Below are 6,346 nucleotides of genomic sequence, written 5' to 3'. Positions count from 1 at the left end.
ATTTGTCTTGTTAAAATTATGGCACATCATGATCATACAACACATTTGTCTTGTTAAAATTATGGCACATCATGATCATACAACACATTTGTCTTGTTAAAATTATGGCACATCATGATCATACAACACATTTTGCTCCTCTTTAATTACAAAGTTCTAGCTGCTCACAGCTCCAGGATTTGACGAATTTCACGTTCAATATTTGAGTTTCACAACTTGTCAAACTTTATTCATTTTAGGTTATATTTTGAATATCTCGATAACGATTCCAAATAATATGACGACTTTCATAGAACAAATAAAACATTTCCTTTCTGGCCTCAGGGTCTTCGTAACTCAAAACTACCAAAAATGTCAGAGAGAACTTTGAAAATTTAAGGTAACCACTTGTCTTGATATTATTGCTACATATCATGCTACACTCTGGTCTTGTTGTGCTTGTATAATTAAGTGAACAATGACATCATTAACGGGATTTTTTCCACGTTAACACACACATATGTTCAGAAATCGGAAGAAAAGCCAGAAGTTTGCAAACTTGTCAAGTCTAGACATGTTCCAGAATCTCATGTTCGATATTTCAGACACACCGGACATTTCCACAAACTTGTGGGCTTGGTCGTCTTGTTTGCCCAGGGTATGGCTGAGAGGCTGATCTCATAAACCCAACATGAACGGTGCATAGACGCGACATGTGCAAACAAATTGTGACACTTCAGCATACAGGCGCGCGCGCATACACACACATACACACACACACACATACACATAAACACACGCACGCACACGTACGCACACACACACACACACACACACACACACACACACACACACACACACACACACACCTGCGCGCGCACCCACGTGTAGAAAAGAAATGAATATTATCTGAGTAGAAAGGGGCACCGACGAAATTCCTGAAGAGTGGGTACTTCTCAGCGGACTTCTCAGATGTGTCACATGAGCTACAGGGTCACCACGAAGCGGCATAGAAGAATACTGTCGCATTGTTTGCCTGTGCTGCAGAAGCCCTTTCTGTCAAAACAGTAGAAGCAAATTTATGAGACTATGTAATTTACAAGTAAACTCATTTCATCGGCATTGCTGTAGAATAATTTTCCACTTGAATTTCCAGTTGTGTGTGGGGGTTTTTGTGTTTTTTGTTTTTCTCTTTGTCTGTTCCTCTTTCTGGATTTTACAGCCGAACATGGTGGTCACAAGCATACAGTTTGGTCCGTGAGTCCGGTCAAGGTCTTGAAAATCGGAGGATTGGAGGCCGAGCGAGGGATGCTGGGGGACAGTAGAGGGGTTCTGCTCTCCCCCCACCCCGTTCGCTTTGCGCGACTAAAAAGCAGATTTGTAAAACTGGCAAACACCGTTTGTATGAAAATATATGAATATTTTTTTTCTTAATGGGAGGATTAAACTTTGCTAAACCTATGTGTTTGGTTATTGTATTGTTGATTTATTTTGACAAGAATATGGTAATTTGAACAATTGTGACTCGTATAGATTCTAACACAACGGCCTAGAGTGCACATCTCAGAGCGTGAGCTCGGCGTCTCAAACAGTGCTAGAGATGATGTTTACTTCTATTTCACCCGAGACCAGGAGACAAATTGAGTGTGCAGCTATAATGAATTTCAGGAAAGCCAAACAAGAAAGTCATTGAGGGGCAACGTATTGACACTGTTGCTCATCAAGAAAAAACTTGTTGTTTTGCTGATAAGTGGTCCTGTGTCGGAGCCAGATAATATCATCTGATACTGTGCGATGTGAACATCGTCCAAAACAAAATGCAGTTGAGCTTCAGCTCTAGACGCCTACGTAATAGCCACATTTGTTTGGCTGCTTAAGTTAGATATTGAATTTATTGTGTATTGAACGGGGATCCATGCAGCCCGAACAGTCTATGGCCCACTCCCTCCCATTTCTTACATTGAAAATCGACTTCAGGCTAACAGTGTTGTTATTTGGTTTGTGATGTATTACTCGCCACCCGCTTACCCAGTAAGACGTCTAGAGTGTGAGATAATGTGCGGGGTGGTACATATCCATGTTACATTCCCGAACACTTTACAACATTGTCGGTGGATCAAAGGTCGGTAGGCCAGCAGTTTGAACACTCTGGCAAGTTGATCAGCTCGTTCATTGTCGCAGACCCCTTCATAGCTAGACCGGAAGAACCATGGCTGTGACTTTCTTCAATCTGCTTCCACGAATATAAGTAGTCAAATCAGAGTCAGGAACAATAATATTTTACAGCGTATGGGTAGAGAGATGCACAGCAAACCATGATTGTAGAGGTCTGCTTGGGACCTGGCACTTAAAGATGAAGTCAGAGTCTGCATATAGACGCCCGCTTCTTGCCTTCTAAAGAGTCAACATGAAGGCAGTTGCTAACAGGGGATGTCAAAGGCCTTATAGTCTGCAAATCAAGTGCTTCTGAAATGACCTTCACCTTCATGATCAAAGTCGACGTAGTGCAGTCAGAGGCCGCGTGTGCTTCTTAAATCACCTGGCCATTGATTACTGATTACAGCGCTTATCGTCCATCCAGTCTTGATTCATTTTACCATCGATCCGTAGGTTTAAACAACTCCATCTTCCTGCCTGGTGCTCTCATCAGTGCTGACGGAATGATCAATCATTATTAACCCCAGGGCACAGGCGTCTGTGGTGTAGTGGTAAGGCGCGTTGGCGTCGCAAGCAGAGACCCGAATTCGATTCTCCCATTGGGAGTATTTTCGTGGAGTATATCGGCCTTTGTGCTGGGACATTGCACCCCTCTCATCCCTAACAGACAGGATTGAAACCAGGCTCTTAAATAATCTAAATTGCATCGATGGCATTGCCTATTCATGATGTCTTCTAATGTCCTCAACCTCGCAGCATTCACCAATCGTGGCAGTAGTCCAAGCTGTCCGCTATGTTTGACTTGAGAACTTCTAAATTTCATCTATGAGAAAGACCCTATAATATAGGCAGTGAAAATGAAAGTCATATGAGTTTGTGCCGTTTTAATCTGAAGGAATAGTCTGATTTCCATTGACGTATTTAGTAATTATTGTGTGTGGGGGGGGGATTATCAAATGATGAAGCCAAACAACGACGAGTAGTTTTCAAGAAAGCTGCACATTATAAGATCATGTATTAGAGTAGAGGAAAGAGAAAAACAACAACAATTCAGCTGAACATTCTCTATGTCATTTTCTCGGGACAAAAGTAAACAGGTCTTTTATACCGTCTCTATTAATAGCCAGGGGTCAAGCTGAAGCAGGGAAATGACAGGTTCATTTTAAATGACAGATGTGTTGCGTATTCTATAGCAGCAATTTTTTTCTTTTTTTTTAAGAAGTCCTACTGGCATTAAAAAAATTTAGTGTTTGACTTTTTAGTAAACATTTGTCTGTAACTTTATGTCATCCTTTTCAAAAGACATTTTAAAAAAACAAAATTTCTACTTTGTTCTGTTTTGTTTTGTGCGTGTGTTTTAGTTAGAGTGTTTGGTTGTTTTGTTGAGTTTTGTTGGGGGTTGTTTTGGGTTTGTTTTTGTTGTTGTTTTTTGGGGGGGAGGGGCAATAGTGGGTTTGGAGCAGTTTTCTGTGTGGGGGGGGGGTATCTTCATTTGGCTTGGGGAACTTGGTTGTTTGTTCCTTTCTTTTATTGTCTATTTGTTTATTAGTTTGTTTGGGTTATTTGAGGGGGGGGGCTGCCAGCAGAATCGAAGGACAGATGGCACTGCTAAAAACCCGTGTGCTGTGTAACATGTTCGTCAGTTTGTTTTACACTCAGGTTTTAGTCCTAGTATATAAACGTGTTCAAACGACTGAAATCTAATGTGTTCTTTATTCCCGCTTTAAAATGGGTATCTTTCAAGGTAAAATTGAAACTGAACCAGGCACCACGTGAGGCTCTCCCTGAGAACTATGAAAATCTAGGAGAAAGATCAGTTTGAAAATGTATTGATTGATACCAAAACCTCAAATTAGTCTTTTACCTATTCATCTCAACACTTATCAATAGTGTTTATTTTTTAAATTTACTTGTCTATGAATACGTCTAGGACAGTCTCAAAATTAAAGGGGACCTACTATGTTTGTAATCCTCTTACGTTCTCTTGTTGAAAGTATTTACGGATAGATTGTACACAAGGTATTCTGTTCCAGTTTGAAGCCCAATTCTATCGATTTTGGACCACCAAACAATCTTTAATGTGCGCAACATCCTCCGAGATATTTTGCCCTTATCCAAGAAGGCTAGGTGTGGATCTTACAAACCAGAAGATCAGGGGTGTGGCTGAAAGACAGCAGTAAGAAGGAGCCAAGGAGTAGCAATAGAAAGACTGCAGAAAGAGTCAGGAGCCGAGAGGAGGGGGCAAAGGAGGTGAGGGGGTGGGGCAGAAAGTGAAGACGAAAGCAGACGACAAAACATTGTTAGAGAGCTTGAAAGGATGTGAAAAGAGAAAAATCTTGGGAGAAGAAAATTCTCCTTCGCTATCCGGATTCGAACCCGGGACCTATTAAATAAGAGGCGAACACCTTAACACCTACACCACCCTGTTCTGTAAATTTTTTACAAATTATTTTACAGACATGAATTTATGCACCTACGTTTACCTTAATTTCTTCTCCAAAATCAAAGGACTAAGGGGGCAACAATTTGAATACGAGGAAGAAATTGTGCTCAAAACAATAAATTCTGAGCTAAGGACTCTGGCCGAAGCGGACATGGTCACTGCTTTTGACCGTTGGCTACATCGGGTGAAAATGTGCAATGAGACCAACGGTTGTTGTGTTGAATAGAAATATGCGTCTGTAGGTATGTATAAACTGTTATATCTGTAAAATAAAAATTGCTGATTTAAAAAACAAACAAACAGGGAAACTTACTTTGGGACATACCTCGTAAATATACATACTGATGGACAGAACAAAGGAAAGAAACAACATCCCCTTAATCAAGACAATGAGGTTCAATATTAAATACAAATGAAGAAAGGGGAGAAATCTGCTTAACCTGAAGGTGTTGACGGGGGTGGTGTATCTATAGTTTCATATAGAGAAGCCCATTGATGCCACAAGGAATGAACCGGCGTCTGTGGTGTAGCAGTGCGGTGCTTTACCCCCGCACGCAGAAGGCTTGAGTTAAATCCCCAATTGGGGAGAAGTTTTCCCGGGTACATGTTTACCTCTCAGCCTGGGGTGGCCACCGTGGCCCTCACACTAGACAGGCAAGGTCGAAGCCTGCGTCCTAGATGATGTAAACTGTGTCAATGGGGCGCAATGTTAAACAGCTTCATAAAACGCGTCATACTAATTATTTATTACTACAGGTAATAAAGTGATAGACAAACAGAAACAAACAAACAAAAATAGATCCAGGGCCTACCAGAGGAGCCTTCCGAGCAAAACACAAACAGCAAAGTTTCAAAATGTGATTTACAATAAATGGAACAAAAACATGTCATACACGAAACGAAAAAGCGTAGAAGAGAAACGCAGACAAATTGCATATGAATTAATGGATTTACTGTAATAGCAAGGCACTTGTACTGTTACAATTACTACTGGTGAGTAAACAGAGCCTTTACTCAAGACCTGTACTAGAGCAGTGCATACAAATGCTGGACTTACATAAAGTGTGAATAACTAAAAAAGGTGGAATAATACAAGTCTGCTTAAAAATTGTATATAGCTTTAAAAATCTTACAGTGTGGACGGAATACATTATTTAGTACTGGTATTTGTAATTCTAAAAACAATAACAACAACAAGTTAACGGCTAGATCTAAATGAACTAAGACTTGTGCGTTTCCCTCGTAACGTTTGTGTTGTTTCTTTTTTTCTTCTGAAAACAGCACAACAGACCTCTCATCCTATGATGATAACCAACAAGTTTCTTGTCTCAAGAGGTATTGTGTGATCATGTTCCAGAATCGGGACATTCTTGATAACCAGGAAAGATGAATGTCTTCTCCCTGCAGGCCCTAACCCTAAACCAGATGCAACCGGCTACTGTGGCAGAAGTTCGAAATAAAACTCATACACGCAAAATTCAGAAACAAGTGGAAGATCACGTGATAAATTTAAGGATCTGCTGCTGAAAGGTTGAACGGGCATAAGGGCCTCGCAATTACCTCCTCACATAAGTCAAAAAAAAGCGAAAAGTGAAGGGGATAAAACGGTACGTTCAAAGACATTCTTGAAAACGGCGTGCGATTGGAATAGGAAAGAAAACGAGACAAAATTGATAGTGGTTAGCTTTAAAGATGGTCTGGAAATTGATCGACAGAACCACAAAGAGTATCAGAGAGAAACCGGCGGGGACAGAAGTGGGGGAGAGA

The sequence above is a fragment of the Aplysia californica genome, unplaced genomic scaffold (assembly GCF_000002075.1).
Source record: "Aplysia californica isolate F4 #8 unplaced genomic scaffold, AplCal3.0 scaffold00270, whole genome shotgun sequence".
Classification (NCBI taxonomy): domain Eukaryota; kingdom Metazoa; phylum Mollusca; class Gastropoda; order Aplysiida; family Aplysiidae; genus Aplysia; species Aplysia californica.
This window is presented reverse-complemented; position numbering follows the sequence as displayed.